This window comes from Monodelphis domestica, chromosome 3, assembly GCF_027887165.1.
Source record: "Monodelphis domestica isolate mMonDom1 chromosome 3, mMonDom1.pri, whole genome shotgun sequence".
NCBI lineage: Eukaryota > Metazoa > Chordata > Mammalia > Didelphimorphia > Didelphidae > Monodelphis > Monodelphis domestica.
The window spans coordinates 57,261,819-57,284,104 of record NC_077229.1 but is presented as its reverse complement, the minus strand read 5'-3'; the positions used below and the strand labels follow the sequence as shown (position 1 = coordinate 57,284,104).

At 40.0% G+C, this 22,286-nt stretch overlaps 1 pseudogene; it reads right to left on the bottom strand.

Moving 5' to 3' along the window:
• LOC100028647 (glutathione reductase-like) overlaps positions 1–21,987 on the bottom strand; it is a 145,983-nt pseudogene extending 123,996 nt beyond the window's left edge.
• Between the last annotated feature and the right edge of the window lie 299 nt (positions 21,988–22,286).

The window sequence follows — 22,286 nt, the reverse complement described above, 5'->3', positions numbered from 1 at the left end:
ACCCTGAAAGTTCTAGGAATAACCCTTAAGGGTTGAGTTTCTATTATATTTTTTAGAGTATGGAAGTGGTAACAGAGAGTGAGGGAGAGAGAGAATGAATACATACATACATACATATATAGTATAGAGTCATAAAGGGTTAGATATGATTGAAAAACACTGAACCACAAGTTCTGATAAGGGAGACAACCTGTACATATATAGGTTTAGCAGCCTCTGTGGGCTACTCTTCCAACCTGACACTCCCTTGCTGGTTGGAATCCCCAAAGAAAGAGCAGCTGACCATTTCTAAACTGAAAGTTCTAGGAATAATCATTAAGGGTTGAGTTTCTCTTACTGTCCCATTATTCTCACAGTCTCTTTTCCTTCCTGGAGGCAAGTAAACTAAAATAAGTCCCCGCTAGTGTGCTCCCATTAACAACTGGTTAGGTAGATCTGACTTTTTCAAAAAGGGATTTACTGAGAAGGTTTAGCAAGAACAGTAGTCACAAAACAATCCTATCTAGGGATGATGCATTTTTTAATTTCACAAACAATCTCACTGGCAGTAGATGACTTAAAGTTAAGATACATTGGTAGGTATGCATGCAACATGTATGCCAAGGAGAAACCTCCTAACTGGGTTCTAAAAGTTCTCTTTCTTTGTGGAATCCTTGCAAAGATCCACCTAGGTGCTGAACTCTCTTCTGGACTCCAGAGTCAGTTTTCTGCAGAGTTCATAGCCAGCATATCTCCCAGTCATGAAGGATCATGATCTCTGCATTAATTGTGATGCTCAGATGACTGTCTTTCTACATCTGTTTCCAGGAACTTCCTCTGTCATTGCCTACTACTGCTTGAGTGGTCACCGCTACCATCTCCAGTCACCAAAAAGATTTCTGTTGAGGCCCCCAACTCATATGGTTATTAATCATTTAGGTCATTAAAACAATTAGTCATTTAAACTTGGGCAAGAATAAACCTAAAAGAAATAGGCACCATGTAGTCATGGATATGAGTGGGGGAATGCAGCCAGTTGCCTATACTTATTTCCCTCAGTTCTTGGTTTGCTCGCCTTCAGGAAGGAAAAGAGATTGTGAGAACAACGGGTCATCCTTTTTGTATGCACACTAAGTTCCAGCTCAGAACTTCCTGAGTCACTTGGTTTTCTGGCTCTGAAACCAATTAGGAAACTTTTAGTCATCATACAGAATCTTCTTCTCAGTTACACGTGGCTAGAAACCACTTCAATGTTCTACAAATTGGGTAGGAATCAGACATGAGATATTTGTTCATGTTCTGTATAACATATCAGGAAGGACAAATCTGACCATTGTCTAAGGGCTGGGTGCTAATTACTCAGGCATTCTGTTGTGGGCTGAAATGTCCTATAAACCCTGCCAAATAGATGTAAACAATCAAAAGAACATGGAAACAATAACTAATTGATTAGTATGGGGCCACCTTTCAGAATAGGCATATGGGTTGTGCTTAGGCTTACAATTATAAGAAAACTCCTTGCATCACATAACTTCAGTCCTTGGTTAAGGCAGTTCAGATCCCCAGTCACACAGGTCTAGGTTCAAACAAGGCTTGGTTTCTATATTCACTGCTTCCCTTAGAATCTGCATAGAAAAGAACAAAATCTGCGGAAAAGATGCCCTGGGGTATTTAACATATTATTAGCATGTCATTTGCATTGTGGTTTTTACCTCCCCCAAAGGGCAGAGTAAATCTTGGGTATAGGCACATAGACCAAAGTGAACTATGGGTAGAGTGACATCAGTTCTGTGGGAATGACAGGGCAACAACCACCCAAACACATGGCCCCTTCCCTAGTAACTAATCAAGATAAAAAAGCATTCCTTAGACCCCTTGGTGCCACTCTACCACTAGGTCTGGCATTGCCAGAGCCACTCCATTGCTACAGACCCTCTCCATCATCATGATTAACCCCCTCCCCATCACTCCCTAAAATCAGTAAAACTTGCTTGACATGGAGATTGTCTGAACTGTTAATTATATGAACAAGACTCTTATCTCATCACCCTCACACCAATTCCCTTACATGAGTATACATAAAATTGCTAAAATATAATGGGGAGGTATTAGGTGGTGGACATCTTAATATCACATATCCATCTCGAACTCAACATGTCTAAAGCAGAACTCATTAAATTTCTTCCCAAACCCCCCTATTTCAGCTTTAGATATCACTATCCTTATCATCCATATTCATGACCTTGAAGTAATCTTTGGCTTTTTTCCCCCTTCAGCCTCCTTATAGTCAATTCTCTCCACAGCACCTTTCTTATTTGTCCCCTTCCTCACTCACAGAATCTGTGTCTTAGTTTTAGATGTTCATCACTTCTTGTCTGGACTATAGTAAGAGCCTCCTAATTGGTCTCCCTACTTCCTACCTCTCTCCTTTTCAATCCATACTCCATTCAGCTGCCAAATTGAAATCCCTGAAACACAGATCTTTACTGTGTCATTCCTGGACTCAAAAAAACTTCAGTAGCTTCTTGTTGCATCTAAGATAAAATACAAAATCCTTAGCTTGGCATTTAAAGCCTTCTACAGTCTGACTTGTACCTACCCTCCCAGTCGTATTTTGCATTACTCACTTTTAGGAACTCCTTGTTCCTGTCAAACTGGTCTGCTTGTTATTTATTATACATAATAGTCGAACTTTTGTTTCTGTTCCTTTGAATAAGCTGTCCCCTATACCTGGAAAGCTGTCCCCACATACTTTCTCACCTTCTCCTCTCAGAGTCCAAGATTCCTTTAGAGTACATTTTGGTTATGGAAGAGGCTGGTTGGATCACAGAATTAGAGATGGAAGATATCTTAGAGGTCATTTATTCCAACTCCTTCATTTTACAAATGAGGAAACTGAGACTTGGAGAGATCATATTATTTGTCCTAGGTCTCAAAGGTAAAAATGACAGTCAGAATTTGAACCAGTCTCCTCTAACTCCAGTGCTACATTCTGTGAAGCTTTTCCTGAACATTTAGGTTCTCTCCGTCTCCATCTCTATCTCTATTTCACTTTCTCTCTCTCTCTCTCTCTCTCTCTCTCTCTCTCTTTCTCTCTCTCTCTCTCTCTCTCTCTCTCTCTCTCTCTCCTTGCATGTCCTTCCTCACGCACTTTTTTCTTTTTCCCTCTCTTTCCCTCTTTCACTTCCCTGCATCCTTCATTGTCTCTTTTTCATCCTCCCTCCATTTCTTCATCCTTTTCTCTCTCCTAACTGCCACTTCTCCCTTCCTTCCTCTTCCTTCCCCTATTTCTGCCTAAGGTATCACCATCCTTATCATCCACATTAATTTCTTCTCCTCATTCTTCCTCTCTCCATCCTTTCTTCTCTCTCTTTCTGTCTCTTCCTCCACCCTTCCATTCTTCCATTCCTCCCCTTTCTCTCCTATTCTCTCCATTTCCTCTATCTGCCCCCCCCCTCTGTCTCTGTCTCTGTCTCTGTCTCTGTCTCTGTCTTTTCTGTCTCTCCCTCTATTCCTTCTTCTCTTTTCCTACTCCTTCCTTTTCCCCTTCCTTTCCCCTCCTTATTTCTCTTTTGAGTTATCTCTCTCTTCCTTTCCCCTCTCTCTTTCTCTCTTCCTCCATGACTCCCTATGGGGATATGAAGACAAAAATATAATCATACTGGACATGAAGGAGTTTAAATTCTATTGTACAAATGTACAAGTAAATCAGTGCAACAAGTGAACCAGAGCTCCTCTGTGTTGCCACAAGAATCCTATCTGAAAAAGATTAAAATATTGCCACAAAATGAATGAAGGAGAGAAAGAACCAAGAAGGAGACAGAGTGAAACAACTTTCAAGAAAAGAAAAACACAAAAGTTAGGCAAAGATCAACTGGGGGACTGGGGTAAGAGGAAAGCAGAGCCAGCAAAAGGCTGTAAGCAAGGAGGAAAGAGCAAGCCAAGAGAAAGCCACTCATCTCCCACCCCCACCCACCCCACATATGCTGTCCCAGGTTCAGAAACTAAGCCCAGACCTACATTAAAATTCTGAGATGCTGTGTAAGCAAATAGTAGTATAAACCAATTCACACCCCTTGAAATTTCAAATCTGTGGATAAGTCCAGAGTTCCAGTCTGGGCTGATCCATGTGAGGTTCAGAGTGAAGCCAGGATTTCCAGTCTGGGCTTGGGATAAGGACATAGTGTGACCGCAAAAATATGGTTTTAAGACGTTGAATTGCCCAAACTGTAAAGATAAATTTTGGTGTTTTGATTTTTAATCAAAAATAAGTGGTCGCCATGGGAAAATTCCCAAATATGAAAATACCCAAGTCATCTGGGTTTTTATGGAGATTTTAATTAATACAAATGAAGGAATTAAGGGAAGGGAGAGAGACAGAGTAAGAGGAAATAGTAGGAAAAGGCTACTCTTTAAGAGAGAAAACTAAGTTAGTCTTTAATCACTCACCACAAGATTTTGTCCCAAGCAAAACTCCAATTCTTCACTGAAATCCTCAACTCCTGAACTGAGTTCTGAGAGCCAGCTCTGACTCCTGACCTCCAATTCAGCTTCCAAGGCTGAATTAAGTCCAGAGGCTCTGATCTCCTTCCTTTTAAAGAAAATTTTCTCTTATGTCACCTCCCCTAAATTTTCACATCTACCAATCACAGTAGACACTTTTCCTAGGACTGCCCATTCTTAAGATAGAAGATTTCCAAGAATTCCTGAGAAATAATCCAGATGTAAACAAAAAATTTGAGTCCAAACACAAAACACAAGAGAAGCCTAAAAACGGTAAATAAAGAGAAGAAAATTAAAGGGACTCCTTAAGGTCAAAATGTTTATATGTCTATATATAAAGAGGACTTCTATAATTCTCAAATATTACTCTTACTAATAGGGAAGATAGAAGGAATTTACCCAGAAAAGGGTGAAGTAAGCTTATTATGATGATACGATGTATATGATGATATATGTTGAGATGATATGTATATAAATATTATAATATAGAATATGTATATATTTTATGATATGTATTCATATGGATAATATGTAAAAATCAATCAAGGGCTGAAAGAGAAGATTGTACTGAGAGAAAAGGAAAGGGAGACAGAATGGGATGAATTACATAATATAAAGAGGCATGAATAATCATTATAGAGGGGAAAATAAGGGTGGTGATGGGCAATGTTTAAACTTTACTTTCATCATAACTGACTTAGAGAAGGAAAAACAAATATACTCAGTGGAGTACAGAATTCTATCTTACCCTACCAAGAAATAGAAGAGGAATAAGACAAGGGAAGAAGGAGGTATTTGGAGGGAGGGGGAAGTTGAAGTGTGTGTGACAAAAAGCAAAATCCTGGTGAAGATGAACAGAGAGAAAGGGAACTAAAGAGGATAATACTATGAAGATCAATGCACATGTAGTAATCATAATGCTGAATGTGAATGGGATGAACTCACCCATTAAAAAGAAGTGGATAGCAGAGTCGCTTAAATACCAGAATTATATTATGTGTTGATAACAAGAAACAGATTCAAGGTAAAAACTGGAGCAGAATTTATTATGTGTCATCTAAAGTAAAAAAAAAAAAAGCAGGAGTAGCAATCATGTTACCAGACAAAGCCAAAGTAGAAATTGATCTGATTAAAAGAGATAAGGAAGGAAATTACATTTTGCTAAAAGGTGCTATAAACAATGAAGTAATATCATTATTAAACATTTATGCATCAAATAGTATAGCATCTAGATTTCTAAAGGAGAAATTAAAGGAGCTTAAGGAGGAAATAGATAGACCATACTAGTGGGGAATCTCAACCTTCTCCTTTCAGAACTAGATGAATCAAACCAAAAAATAAATAAGAAAGAGGTAAAGGAAGTGAATGAAATGTTAAAAAAATTAGACTTAATAGATGTCTGGAGAAAATTGAACAGAGATAAAAAGGAATATACATTCTTCTCAGCAATACAAGGTATATATACAAAAATTGACCATGTACTAGGACATAGAAATATTGCAAACAAATGCAGAAAAGCAGAAATAATAAATGCCACTTTTTCAGGTCATAATACAATAAAAATTATAAGAAACAAGGGCCCATGGAATGACATTTAAAATTAGTTAGAAACTAAATAATCAAATTCTTCAAAATAGGTGAGTCAAAGAAGAAATCATAGAAACAATTATGGGTTTCATTAAAGAGAATGACCAAGGGAGCCAACATATCAAAATGTATGGTATTTAGCCAAAGTAGTACTCAAGAGAAAATTTATATCTCTGAGTGCCTATATCAACAAAATGGAAAGGGAGGAGATCAATAAATTGGGCTTGAAACTTAAAAAAAATAGAAAAAGAGTAAATTAATAATCCCCAAATAAAAACTGAATTTGAAATCCTAAAAATTAAAGAAGAAATTAATAAAATTGAAAGTAAAAGAACTATTGAACCAATCCATAAGACTAGGAGCTGGTACTTGGAAAAAACCAAATAAAATAGATAAAGTACTAGTCAATCTAATAAAAAAAAGAAAAGAGGGGGAAGCTGAGTGGCTCAGTGGATTGAGAGCCAGGCCTAGAGATGGGTGGTCCTAGGTTCGAATTTTGCCTCGGACACTCCTCAGTTGTGTGACCCTGGGCAAGTCACTTAACCCCCATTGCCTAGCCCTTACCACTCTTATGCCTTGGAACCAATACACAGTATATTGACTCCAAGACAGAAGGTAAGGGTTTAAAAAAAAGAAAAGAAAAGAAAAGAGAAGCAAATTAAAGATATCAAAGATGAAAAGGATGATCTCACCTCTAATTAAGAGGAAATTAAGTTAATTATTAAGAATTATTTTGCCCAATTACATAGCAATAAATATGACAATCTAGGTGAAATGGATAAATATCTATAAAAATATAAATAACCTAGATTAACAAAAGAAGAAATAGAGTACTTAAATAATCCCATTTCAGAAAAAGAAATTGAACAAGCCATCAAAAAACTTCCTAAGTAAATCACTGCAAAACATGTATTCAAATTTATTAGAGAAGGCCCTAGCATCTGGGAGATGAGATCAAGAAAGACTTTTTGGAAGAAGAGACATTTGAGTTCATCTTTGATGGGACAATGGATTCTAAGAATCAGAGGAAAGGAAGGAGTGTATTCCAGACATTGGGAATATGCATAGCCGGTGCAAAGATACAGAGAAGAGAGATGGAATATTATATACCAGGAATAATAAGTGGGTCATGTGAGCTGAATTTTTTTTAAACCTTTACCTTTCCTCTTAGAATTAATACTATGTTCTATAATTCTAAAGCAAAAGAGTGGTAAGGGGTAGGAAATTGGGATTAAGCAATTTGTCCAGGATCACAGAGCTAGGATGTGTCTGAAGTCAAATTTGAAATCATGATTCCATCTCTAGAGCTGGCTCTCTCTCCACTGAATAACCTAGTTGGTTCCTGGGCTGAATTTCAATGTATGGCTGAATAATCTGTAATAATCCCAGAATGGTGGATTGGAGACAATCTGTGAGAGAATTTGAATTTGTAACAGAGGAGTTTGCATTTTATTGTAGATCCAAGAGGGAGTAACTGGAGCTTCTTGAGCAGTGGAATTTTTGGGCAGTTGTAAGGAGGATAAAAATGAGTAGATAGCAATAGAGAGGCATATGGCCAGTGTACAACAGAGAATCAAGGAGGGACTCAAAGAAAGAGAAGGATGTCATCAAGAAAATGCATCCTAGGAAGAGGAGTGGTCTGGACTTTTCACAAGGGATGGTAGATAGATAACCTAAATGTTACTTGCAGTGTCAGAATTGAGGAAGGCCATTATCATGTTGGATAGATGCCCTGTCCTTAACTTACAGGGGGACATAGACTCACAGGATAATCAGATATAGATGAATTTCAATCTACACTCTTGAAGGGAACTCCCAAATCAATGATATCATTATTCCATATAAGTATTTTTTCCTTTACCTTCTTTATTAGTATCAATTCATCAAAAAATCATGCAATCATAGTTAAATGTATTTTCCAGGGGTAACACAACTAAGAAGTTTCTGAGGCCATATTTGAATCCAAGTCCTCCTGACTCTGGACTTGACATTCTATCCACTGTGCTACCTAGCTATTTATTCCATTTGAGTATTGAACATTTGATGGCAGAGGATAAATTGAAGAGGAGAAATGAGGCAGTGAACCCAATTAGGAGTTTTTATATAGTAAAAGTAAAGAATGTTGAGCTCCTGAGTTAATATGGTGGCCATATGAGCAGAGAGAAGGAGGTGGAAGCAAGGGCTTCTGTGAAGGAGAAATGATAAGACTTGATCATGGACTGCATATGGGAAAGATGAGGAAGAGCTGGAGATGACTTTGTGTCAGGAAAAGTGGAAACATGTTGCTCTCCATAGAAATAGGGAAATTCTTTAGAGAGATTACTTTCAGAGTAGAGGTGATTAGTTCTAATTTAGACGTGTTAAGATTAAGATGATAATAGGAATAGCTAATATTTATATAGGGTTTTATTGTTGATAAAATATTTTATTGATATTTCTTTTTATCCTTGCCACAGAGCTGTGAAAGAGGTACTATTATTATCTCATCTTTACAGACGAGGAAACTAAGGCCTGCAGAGGTTAAATGCATCATCTACCTACTATTTTTTGAGTCAAAATTCAATATCAAGTCATTCTGACTCTAAGACTCTAAGCTCTAACAATTTCACCACTTAGCCTATGAAACATGAAGGAGCTAGGGAAGGTAGTATTGGACAAAGATATGATGAAAGCCCAAGGGGAAGGAGGGCAATAAACCTTAGTATTGTTCATCTGCCTATCTTGGCAGAATCCAAACTGATGATATCCTTCTCCATTGTGAACTTTAGATTATTCCACCCTACTTAGTCTAACAAAAACAGGAATGTTTACACCCATACTTAAGGATGGCCTATGACAGACAAATGCCAGCAAATGACAAATCAGAAACAACAGATAGACCCCAGGGATGTCCTAAGTCAATCTTAAGCTACCATTGGTACATGTGAGACACAGGAAAGTGATTTAAAACTGTCTATATATTTCGTGTCACTTCCTCTCTCTGATATCTTTCCACACAGAGCTCTGGAGGCAGCTTGCTGAGTGTTTCGGCATCTTAGCATGGTGGCAGCTATTGTCCGGGTTTGGTGGTAAGTTTTCCTTGATACTATACTGGGAGAAACTTAGTAGCATAGTTCAGGTGAGGCATCTTCACTGAGCTCTCTTGGAGTTTAGGCTGATTATTTTCTCCTTTACCTTCCAAACACTATCCTCTTACAAAATCCTCTAATCTTCTTCAAAAACCTCATGGCAGAGGTCTTTGAACTCCCCCTGGCATAGACCAGGAGGGAGAAATCCTATACCCACTTTTTCTCTCTTCTCCTTGTGACAAGGAAATCACTTTTAAAAGACTGATATATATTAATTTAAGGTCGCCAAGGAATTCAGCTATGTAATTCCTAAATGAAAACTCAAGTCAGCCGTCAACCTTTTATGGAGTTTTAATTACAAACAGGAGGAAGAAAGGAATTAGAGATAGAGAGATAGAGGTAGAGAGAAAGGGGAGAGAAGGGAATAGGGCTTAAATACCCCTTCTGTTTAGGCTGGGCCAAAAGGCCCAAGCCCTTAGATAGCTGGGGCAATGAAAGGAGATCAGTCCCTATTACTCACGTGACCAAAAATGGAGAACCAGTCTCCGGGGCCCCCACCTTCAGCTTCCTTCAGCGCAAGCTTCTCAGAGCACACCGCAACCACTCCGACAAACTCCTCAACCCCTCCCGTCTTCAGACCCCCCTATCCTTAAGGAAACCATCCAAGTTCCCTCCCCTCAGTCCTCACATCTACCAATCACCTGTCCATCAATTTCCTCATGCCAATGGAGGCTCTAGCTTAACCCAGGACCGCCCAGAGGTCTCTGGCTTTGCACATGTCTGTTGAAGGTCATATTTTCAAATAATTAAATCTTTGATCCTTTGCTACAGCCCTTTCTAAATCCTGTTAACCTGAGTAGGGTAGAGATTGGAATAATTAAATTTTTATCTAGGCTGCAGCCCTTACTCAATCCTGTTAGGACTGAATAGGGTGGAGATTGATTCCAAGTATCTCCATTGTATCAATTCTAAAATCAATCATGACTCAAAGAAATTCCTGTTCTATGCTTAAGCATAGGTCAAAGTCCTTTCCATTGTTCAGCAAAAGGTTTCTGTCCTAAAGTAATCTTAAGAAGGGAGGAGAAGGAACCTCCCATGCCAATGGGGTTCACATTTCAATAGTCAAGACCCACTATCAATAGGAAATTTTTCAAGTATGAAATTTCCCAATGGTGAAATTTCCAACATTTATAAGTCTAAGAAATTTTGAGGTTTACATCCTTAATTCCTTCCCTCTATATTAATTTAAATCGCCACAAATTTCCAAACTGACTTGGGTGATTTTATTTGGGATTTTCTCTGGTGGCCAAATTAATTTAGATTAGGTCACAACCCTAAAATTATCCTTTCACCATTCCATTTGATCTTTCTGAAGTCCATTGACTGTGAGCTTTGTTTTTGGTTTGGGCAACTAGGTAGCCCAGTGAATAAAGAACTAGATCTGAACTCATGAAGACATGAATTCAAATACAGCTTCAGGTATTTTCTGTCTGTTTGCCTCACTTTCCTCATCTATGAAAATTAGATAATAATATTGCCTATCTCCCCAGGTCATTGTGAAGATATGGGATGATCCTTTTAAAGCATTTCGTAAAACCTTAAAACACTGTATAAATATAATTGTCTATATATTTGGACTAAAAAAGGAAGGTTGAGGAAGTAAGAGCTCAAAGGATTCTGTCCCATCTTGTCATCTTTCTGCCACCACTGTCCTGGTTTTTTGAACAGTATTTGGCACATAATAAATGCTTAATAGATGTTTGATGACTGACTAACCTAGATTAGCACTCTCATTTCTAAACCTTCAGAATCTCTATCTCAGTTCTCAGAGGAAGTATTCATCTTTGGAATTCATGCCCTGGGTTCCATCCAGCTCTCTTGGTTTGGGACTGAATGTGTTCAGAATTGCTCACCTAGGCTACTATATCTAATCCAATCTAATAAAAATTTATTAAGCACCTGATCCTATGTGCCAGGCTATGGGTTAGGGAATGGGACAGGATACCAGTAGGTTATTTGATGTAAGGGGCATCTTGTTCCATGAATTTGAGTCCAGCCAGAGTAGCAGATTTGGAGTGAAGTGAAATGAAAGTCTAGTTTCTGCCCTCTATAAAGGAAGGTATTGGGAGGAGTCCTCCAAACAGAGGGGAGAGGAGTCTAAGGGAGGAGATATCAATCAAGGCCTGAGTTAGCAATATGATGGTGAGTTTAGAAGTGATGACCTTCTTCTGGGAGGGGTATCTTGTAACAGGTAATCAGAACCAGTCAGGATAGCAGATGTAAAATGGAGAGTATATCTCACTGGCTCCCAGACCCTAGCTTAGTCTATCAAGCAGTATACCTAGTTTATCTTGTCTGTAACTCATGACCACAAGTTTATCTCCTTCTCTACACTTCCTCCCATTTTTTCTCTGAGAAGAGTAATCAAACCAACACTACCATTGCCTCTGGAAAGAGCATGTCCATTGACTTTCCCATAGTCCAATTCGCTATCCATGAGACTCTTCAGATTGAATATCCCATCCCTGATTCCCAACCCCCCTATACATGTTGTTTTCTTCCTTTAGGATGTTAGCTCCTTGAGAACAAGAATGATTTCCCTTATTTTTTTTATCTCCCCCAAATTAGGGGAATACTGTTAAATGTTTAATAACTAGCTGTCTGGGGAAAAATGTACTCTGCATTATCAACATTTTCCTACCACTTTTTTTAAGTCTAAACAATCAACAAAACAATGAAAAATGCCTTGATTTATGGTGTTTGTCTACTTCTGAGGTGCAAATGTTCACACTGAAAATTTAACAATCTGGAAAGGTGATTTAAGTTGACTCTACCACAACTTTGCCCAGTGCCAGTGCTTAGCACAATGCCTGGTACACTGTAAGAGCACCACTACTAAATAATTTTTCCATTTAGATTCATTCCAAAATTTGAAAGGACCTCAGTGATCATTTGGTCCAGCTTCTTCATTTTACAAATGAGGAAACTGAGTTCTGACCTGGCATCATGATGCCTTTTAGTACTCTGCCAACTTGGAATCATGTAGCATCGCCTTTGAGGGTCCTATCCCTCTTCCAGAGTAAGATTTCACCAATGGTCCTGCCAACCTATGTATTACCTTACCCTAACATTTTCCAAGGGGTTGGAGGTTGGGAGTCCTTGGCTGTACCATGAGAGTTGGGGTTGGCCTTTAGGGAATAGGTCTTTCCTTTCCTGGTGCATCTTACCTTGATGGACTGTCCCAAGGTTACAGAATTTCAATTTTGGGAGACATCTCTGAGGCCCTCAAGCCCATCCTGATTCTGGACAGGAATCCCTTGGATGGACATTCAGTCTCTCTTTGAAGGTAACTCACCACTCCTGGAGCAAGCCTCTTCCCCTTTCTGATACTGTTGTATTCCCTGCATTGTTCTCACCAATTGATTTTGCCCAAGGTGTCAGAATTCTTTGTTATGGCTCTGGTCTTGCCCCTTTAGAGAAAATGATTTATGTCTCAAGGCCTGGGGATAGAGAGGAAAACTATTTACTCCCAAGGTAGTCCTGGATCTATCAGGCCCAGGATGACAATGTAAAGCCTTAATCCTGATCAGGCCTTTAAAAGTATTTATTCCCTTCTTTTAGACCAAAAGCTTTCAAGGAACATTTTGCTTTCATCCATACTTTCCACAACACTCAGCTCAGCACCTCCCTCTCCCACCCTAGTCTTTCACCTGTCATGGCTCCTGGGTTTGACATTCATCACAGGGAGAATATATTCAGAATAAAAATGGGGCACTATTTGTCAAAGCAGGGAAAATTACAAGTGTAGGATTGATGGAGCAGAACTCCTGGCAGGAATCTGTGAGTGCACTGAGGTTCCCCTGCAGGGCTGGCATGGGGAAACTTAAAGGGCCATGACTCACTTTTTTGTGACTTTTTTATAAAGTCCTCTCTTTGACTCTAATTGTATGGATGGAGTGGTGAAAAGAGCATTCTTCACCTTGATGCCTTTTGGATTCTTTTTGTCTTTGTTCAAGGTGCTTGTTCTATATTTAAGCTCCACCTTGCCACTTCAGCCTTATTTCCTATTTGTTCTTTTCCCAACAGGTTTGTCTCCTCATGATCCCACAATCGTGATAGATAGGTATATTCCTACCTTCCATCTTGTTCCATCAAATTCTCCTTAGGCCAATGTAAAGATGAGAGTCCATTGATTACCTTCTCCCTCCCTCACTTAGAGTGCTTGGTAAAATGCCAGTATTTATGCATTTATCACATGAGAACAAGGCTTAACTAGTCAATAAGAGATTAGACTAAGTGCAAAAAATCTCTGGATGAATTGGAGTTTCTAGGGAGAGCATTTAGATTAGCTGGGGAAAATTTGTTATACCCTGTGGTCAGTTTATTAAAACAGAAGACCAATTGAGAACCAAAGTGTTTAAAAGTCTGGTGTCAAAGAAGTTTTCAGGATCTGGCAATGAAAAGGTACATATGGTGTAGAAATAGAGAAAACAATTGGCTCAGGGACCACTATTCTAAGGGGAAAGAGAAAGCAGCATTGAACTTTGCTGGAAAAGGGAGCTCCCAAGGAGGCCCATCAGTTCAGTAGGTATCTCAGAGCAGAAGACTTGGGTTTCTGCCCCCAGTTGTAATCACCTCCTAAGGGACAGAGTGGAGTTCCAAGAAAAGAGTATTTGTTCCCCCAATTTTATCTTCCAGGTCTGCCTGTAAATAGTGTAATGTTTTTTGACCTAAGCATTTAGAGTAATCTGAATTTGCTCCAACCACAAAGAAACCAGGTATTAACTAGAGATAGGTTTAAATGATATGAAACAGATAGTCAAACTTCTATCCAAATAATAACAGTTTTCTAACTGGGGGCTCGGAGTGACTAAAATAGAAGTCATAACTTTTCATCTTCTATAATTGTGGACCTGTGGGGCTAGAATATTGCCCATAGGCATAAGATTAGCTCATTATTTTAACAGTTTCCCAATAGAAACATGGACTTAGAGCTAGAAGAAATTTTAGAAGTCATTGATCCTCAACACTTCCATTTTAAGAGTGAGGAACATGAGACCCTTGGAAGTTACCTGACTTACCCACAGTTACATCACTAGTAAATTACAGAGTTGGGACTTTAACCAAGGTCTTTTGACTAAAAATCTGACATGATTTCCCCTACACCATGTTATCTTCCATTCTTTCCACCTTATTGGCATTTGCTAAACTTTAAGAACTTTCTCCTGTCACCATTTCCCTATACATTGTTATCTCCTGGAAAATAAGATCCTTGAGGGCAGGGACTGTCATTTTATATTTGTAATTCAAATTTTACATCCTCCATGAAGCTGTCAACATGGAATCTAGAAACCCCAAACTTGTAGCCTAGTGAGATCTGATGGAACCCCAAGTTTTAGGACTAGATTGTAAGTTGGATACCCCAAAGCTTGTACTTGTTGCCTGTACCTGTGAGAATCCACCCTGAAGGGAATCTCTGGCTAGCAGTTTCAGGCTGAATAATGGACCCTTCTGGCTCATTGGTCTAGGTCCTAGACTCTAGAGGTATGATTCTTGATTTGGGTGTGAAAGGTCCCAGGGTCCATTATTCAGGGTGGATTCTCACAGGAACAGGGAACAAGTACAAGCTTTGGGGTCTCCAACTTACAATCTAGTCCTAAAACTTGGGGTTCATCAGATCTTACTAGGCTACAAGTTTGGGGTTTCTAGATTCCATGTTGACAAAGCCAATCCCATCTTTCTCAGCACATCTCTTTTTTCCGGAACTATCAATAAACACTTCTACACTTAAGCAATTGAATGGGTTATCTTGATTTGAGTGAGATCTGTCTTCTCCACATCATGAGCTTCATGAGGATACTGAGTTCATTCTTATCTCCTCCTCATTGCTCATGTACTACAGAGCTAAGGACACAGTGAAAACTTGCAAGTGGAGATGAGAACCTATGTCTATAGATGGCTTTTAATATCCCAGAGGCTGGCTTCTGGAGTCACTATGGAAGGATTAATCCAGCTCTAGGCAGAGAGATGCCAAGTAAAATCTTGTCAAAATATAGTAGAAAGGACATTGGTTTTGGAGCAGTGGTGTTCTGGCAATTATTTTACAACTGACTTAGAAAAAAGGACCTGTGATACACTCTTCAGTTTAATCTGAATTGTTAACATTTTATCCACAAATTTTTAAAAATTCAAATAATCAAAGGAACAATAAACCAAATTCCAATTTGGAGTGCTTGTGGGTTTCTGAGCTATAAATGCTCATACTGAAAATTTAATGATTTGCTTTGATAAACTTGTTCTAGCACAGCCCTGATTTAAAGTGAAAGGACTTGAGTTTGAATATTGGTACTTCCTCTAATCAATTATATTACCTTGAGAAAGTCACTTCCACTATCTGAGTCTTGATTTATTCATTTGAAAAAAAGGAGAGCTTGTTCTAGCTGATTTCCAAGGCTCTATTCAGTTTTAAATTCTTTGATCACAGGAATAATGTTCCTGGGTAACTCTGACAAAGGTCTTTGATTTCTTTATTTTTTTCCCTTAAGGGAATGAGAGGACAATTCTTTAAATGGATTGATGAATAGCAAAGGATACACTAAATATTTCCTTTGTTTTAGGCAATGTGCTAAGCTCTAGGGATATAATAAAAAGCGGGCAACATTAGCTGCCTTTAGGGAAGTCATTTTTTAATTGAGGAAGATAACATACTGATGGGAGGGCTGACCAGGGATGTCCATAGAGTTGATGTGTTAATCCTTGGGGCATTCTAGGAGCAATGGGAGTGTTTCACTGTACCCAGCTTAAGAGGCAGAAATCAGAATGGGAGAATATCTAGAGCTTTAGATAGATGTCAAGTTGTTATGGATGGACTCCTGAGCGGGATGTGCAGGTGACATGTAGCTGAGGTCTGAGACCTCAGTGAGAAACAGTGGGTTAAGTGAGTGTCTGTAGCCATTCAATTGGATAAGTCCATCCAGGCAGGATCTTCCAAGATGAGGGAATGAATCCTGCCCCACAAAGAATGGGGATGAGCTCGAGAAGTTCAGGTCCAGTGTGGAGAGTGCTGGTCCCTGTGAGAGATGGAGGGCAGCCAGAAGTCTTGCCCTACTCAAATGTAAGCTCTATGAAGGCAGAGAACACCTTTCTATTTGTATTTGTATTTCCAGCTTGGAACATAATTAATTACTTCACTGACTGATGGCAGCATTCCACCTTGTAAACTGCTGGATGTAATATGATGGCAAAACACATGGAAGAAATGCTTTTCTTGGGATGTGAATTCCTGAAGTAGCTTCTCTCTCTCTGAAAAAAAAAAGGACGCCATGTGGGAAGGGCTCAGAGTAAAAGGAAGTGCCAAGCAGGATCAAAGCATCCATCAGGAAAAGGGAGAATCGAGGCAGACCCAACCATTTTAACCTGGTTTTGAAAAGCAGCCAGTGGTGATGAGAAATAATGGTGCATGGATTCTTAATGATGCCAGTGGGGGATGTTTAGCAAATAGAAAGTGATTGAATGCTAAGTGAAAAAGCAGGGTATGCCGCCACCTAGTGTCTTTGGTGGAATCTGATGTTTGCAGGAATTCCTGACTCCCTCCCCCCAACTCTGTCTCCCTGTCTCCAGGGATGGGGAGTGGGAGTGGGGGGTGGGGAAGAAGGGAGAAAGAAGAAGAAAGGGAAAGGGAGAGAGTGCCTAGGCTCGGGGCAGGATGGGGAAGGGAGATGTGTCCAGTTAGTTCCTCCATTCCCAAAGAGTTCTAGCTTCAGTACAGGTGAAAATGTAATTAACACTCCATGAAAACATTCCTCTCCTTGGGTAGTTAGCACAATAATCCTACATGGTTAATTGGTTTAGGTGTGTTGGTCTGTTTGCCCCCAGGAGAGAAGCATTGCTGAGAGAGAGAGAGAGAGAGAGAGAGAGAGAGAGAGAGAGAGAGAGAGAGAGAGAGAGAGAGAGAGAGAGAGAGAGAGAGAGAGAGAGAGAGAATTTTAGATTTGTTGTCTGAGGATCTGATTTAAAGTCAAAGCTTTCAAATTTCCCCATCTGAAAAATGAAGAAATTGGAGTTGGTGGTTTCTAAGCTTCCTCCTTAAGGTCTAGATTCAAATCTAAGCTCCAGTGATGCCCTGATACCATCTGCTATTATTTTGAAGACATAAAAGTCTTCCTATCACAGTGTACCCAGGTGTAACAAACAACAAAAAGCCTCACCTTCTTTCTTAGAGTCAATACTATGTACTGATTCCAAGGCAGAACAGCAGTAAGAGCTAGGCAATGAGGACTAAATGACTTGCCCAGGGTCACACAGCTAGGAGGCATAGAAGGCCAAATTTGAACCCAGGACCTCTCCACTCTAGATCTGGTTCTCAATCCATGGAGCTCCTTAGCTGCTCCCACCAGGTGCCACTTTTCATTAAGAGCATCAATCAGTTCTTTAGAACATACAAAGAAGGGCACCCAGTAGAGTGGAGAGCCTTAAGAGCTTGTTAGACAAGCCAGGAACTGGGTTTTTTTGTCCTGGAGGATCGGGGACTAAAGGCTGGGCATGATTGGTGCAATCAAGTATTTGTAGGGTTGCCATGTGGAAGAGAGGTCAGGCTTGTCCTGTTTGTCCCCAGAGAATAGAACTAGAAGAAATGGCTGGTAGATAGATGCAGATTTAGAGGGAAAATAAATAAACAAATAACCTCATAAGAATCTACCAAAGTAGAATGAATGACACAGAGGTCTGAAGATGTCTCTAAACAAAGGATGGATAATGAGAGGTTAATAGATTGAGGGCAGGAAGGGACCTCAGGACCAGCAAGCCCAAATATTTTTTTTTATGGGTGAGAACATGGGACCTATGGAGGTGAAGTATCTTGCCCCAGGCCACATGGGTGGCAAGCATCCGAGGTCACATTTGAACCCAGATCCTTTGAGTGGAGAGATGGACAATTCTCTTTCTACTGTATTGTAGGAAAAGAGTTTTATTGAGATTTAGGTTGGAACAGATGCCCTCTGAGGTCCTTTCTAATTCTGAGAGTGAGCAATTCCATGCATCTGTGAATAAAAATCAGACAGCAGAGAATGAGTTAGTGCCCATGTTTCTTACTCATCTCTGACTGTCCCTGTTTTCATGTTCCAGCTTTAAAGCCAAAATAGCTTTTGGCTTTAATTGCCTTTATATTTAACATTGAATGGATGAGCTGTCTCAGAAGCCTTTCTGGCAAGTTGATCAGAGTGTTGACTTTTTAAAATTCTTCTTTGTTAAGAAAGATCTCAGTTTCCCCATCTGTAAAGTGAAGGATTTGAACTAGATGTTTTGGCTTAGACAGTCTCTGTTTTCAAAGGGGTTTCTCATTCATTTATTTTTAATACAGTACTGCATTTCAAATTATGCCTCCAATAACATTTAATTTCCTCTCATGCCTCTTCATGTACACAGGAGAATCAGGGTACCCCTAGGGAGAATGGGCCTCTCAGTGTTGGTGTCAGGTACCATCTGCCCACCGCTGCCTTCCACATGATAACAGAACAGCCTGAAAGAATATCACTCTGTGCTGTAGCCCTGGAAGGGAGGCAGAGATGTGTTAGAACAGGAGCTCTTCCCTTGGGAGCCACACTTCTCAGCTCCCACCCTCACAGCTTCAGAAATCAGAGCCCCAAGTTCCAAACTCCCCACCAGACTGCTTCTGACTTTAATGGCCCCAAACCAGGAGCCTCAGTCTGAGCAAAAATGCTTTTGAGTTATCACACACTTCCAGGGGATAAAAATCACAGCGGATGAATGCCAGGCTTTCAGACCCATGTCGAACTGTCTCAGCTTTAGTATTCTCTGCTCCCCATTGGCATGATCAGAAATAGAGTACAATTCTCCACCTATAAAGGAAGTCTCCTTCTTAAGGCAGGGTCTAGCTTGTTTTTTGGAGGTCAAAAGTTCTAAAATATGTGACTTTAGAAGGGATCAATTCCAGATGTGCGACTTATTGATATTCATTAAATCTCCATGGAGGGAGAGAGGAAGGAGGGAGGGAGGGAAAGAACTTGGAACTGGAAAATTTAAAAAAGAATGTTAAAAATTGTTTAACCCAGTGGAATTGCTCATTGACTGTGGAAAGGGGGAAGGAAGGAGGGGAAGGAAAGCACATGAATCATGGAACTATGGAAAACTATTCTAAATTAGTTAATTAAATGAAATATTTCAATTCAAAAATCATTTTAACATGAAATTGGGGAAAATAAATTAATTTTTAAAAATTTCATACACATGTTGGTATGAGTCAATTAGTAAAAAAAATGGTCTCAATCTCCAAGCAACATGCTGGAGCTGATAAATAACTGGATTTGATATATAGCAAGACAATCAAAATCTATACCTTGTTCTTAGGTCTATTCAGTTTCTCAGGGTTCTCTTACTACTTAAATATTAGCCAGATCCCCAGGAACTTGGGAGACTCAGATTCTGCATGTCCAGGTTCCAGCATCACCTTAGGAGGAAACCGAGGCACAAAATGCAACACTTCAGATGTCATCCCTTTTTCTTTCTGTTTGATTTCTGGACCAGATCTGTTAGGAAACTCCCAATGAGGAAACTCCCTTTAGCAACGAAGACTGGCAATTGCTTATTTGAAGGTAAACTCCTTGAGGGCATGGATGACTGTGCTTAGCACAGTGCTTCAGCATTTCACAGGAGTTTCATAGATGATTTTTGATTTCCTATGACAATTTCTGGTTGTGTGACCCTGAGCAAGTCATTTAACCCCAAATGCCTAGCCCTTACTGCTAGGAATGATGCTCAGCCAGAATCTGGTAAAGGTTAAAAAAAATGTAATGCTTTTTGAATGATTGTTCTTCACCTTAAATATAGTCTTAGAGGATCGCCTGAGAGGCTGAGAAAATAAGAAAATAAATAATTTTTGCAATCTAAGGTTGCAAAAATAGTATTTGTCAGACACAAGATGGAACCCAAGTCTGTCCTGACTCCACAGCCTGCTGTTTATTCATGCTGCCATGTTATTTCTCTATCTTTGCTCTTCTACACTAGAACCAGGAAGAACATTTTCATTTCAATTCAACAAAAAATGAGTAAGTACCTCACTTAACCTCTATTTGCCTCAATTAACTTATCAATAAAATAGGGATAATAATAGCCCCTGATTCTCAGGGTTGCCAGTAAAGATCAGATGAGATAATGTGCTTAGGATAGTGCCTGGTGCTTAGTAAATGTTCTATACATGTTAGTTATTATTATTATTATTATTATTATTACTATGTTCAAGGCTCCATGATTGTAAAGTCTTTCAAATCTCAGCAAGTCAAAATCCTTGCCACATGTAGCTTATAGTCTAGTAGGGATGAGTCACACCTACAGAAAGATATATAAATAGTAAGTGCATTAGAGAGCTTCAAACAAGTTGCACTGTGAAAATGAGTCAAGGAAAACTACATAGTAGAGGTAGCATTATATTAGACTTGAAAGGAAGGAAGATTAAGATTTCAAGGACAACAATGGAATTGAGGAGACATTCCAAGCACTGGGAACCATGTGAGTAAAGTGACAGAAGACACCAAGAGAAGGATGCTTTTGAGGGCTGTTTACTTGAGCAGCAGCATCCAGTGTTTGTCCACTCTGAATCTGCTGCTCTTCCTGATTTCAATTCCACCAAAGAAGATGGCCCTCCCCAAAGACAAGCTCATGCTGCTAATTCAAGCCTTGATTGACATCAGCTTCCTGTCTCCTTTCTCTTCTGATTTAAGAGTTGGTCTATGTAGTACCAAATTTCTCCCAGTGCCTTCCTTTCTTGAGGATAGAAACTGGACTCTCACCTCCCTCTCTTTGCATCTGCTGTACTGCCTGGTTTTAATTCCTGGGAACAAGATGCCCCTGCATGGGGTCCTGTCTAGGGTCCCTCTCCATGCCCTACCCCAAAATAACTTTCTTGCCTCCTTTTGTATCCCCCTCCATTAAGTTGTAAGCTTCTTGAGGGTAGGGATAGTTTTTTTAAAACAGTATTCTCCATGCTTTGCGCAGATCCTGGCATTTATTAAGAGCTTAATAGATGTTTATTGGATTGGGTTGGAGGGCAGTAACTGGACCTAAGGCAGGCCAGTCAGGGTAAATTGCACAGGATAATAAAAAGGACCTTTAAAACCAGGAACAGGAGCTTGAATCTTAATCTCTGGGCAGTAGGGAGCCATCAAAGGTTTTGGAGTAGAGGAGTTAGATCATCAGCTTTACATGGAAGAGAAATGTTGGAGGTGGTATGAAGGATGGATTGCAAGATAGCATAAGTTGAGGGTAGGCTGAGGTGGACAGGGCAGAGGCAGGCAAGGCTGTTGAAATAGCCCTGCTTGGTAGAAATGAGGCTCTGAACTCAGGAGTTGTGTAATAATGTGAGTAGAGAAGGGCAGGTGTAAAGAATCTGGCAGAAACAAAATTAACTAGGCTATAAGCTCTGTGAGGACAGAACTTGAATGTTATACTTCTTATGTGTCCCCCACTTTTAGCACAGGCTTTGCAATAATGGTGCTCAGTAGACTTGAGTAGACTTCCTTTGTGTGTGAGGTTCTGCATGCCATGCTTCTGTCCCTTCATCCTGGGAGCCTCCTCTGGCTTCTGGGATGGGCTTCAGCACTCATTTCTCTCTGATTCATGATGTACCAGGTCCATCCCATTTGACCATGAAGACTTCAGTCTGGGGCAGGAGAAAGAGAAAGAATGGAGGGAGTCTAGTTCCAGCTCACCACTCAATGTATGTATCCCTGTGTGGCGTTGGGCAAGCCCCCTCCTCTTTATGGATTTCTTCCTCTCCTTCCTCAGCACACAACAAGGGGCCAGGACAGCCTGGTCCATTCTCTTCTAGCTCTGCCATTCCGTGAATGTGTCCTGGGCCCACAGAGCTCAAGGCAAGGCTGATTGAGCCCAGGGCTATAAGAAGGGGGCATGCAGTAATTGCTCTGGGGCCCCTCTGGCTGGCCTGTGTCCACTGCATACAAGCACAGAGCTGCCATAGCTGGCACTGGGCTCTGAGGCTCTGACACTAACTGGCTGCCCTCTGCCCGAGCCAGGGAAGAAAACCAGAGTCCTCATCCTGTGCCTGGACCCAGGATTCCCCAAGGTAGGATTCTCAGCAGATGGTAGACACTCGCTCTTTCTTTGAAGTTAATACGA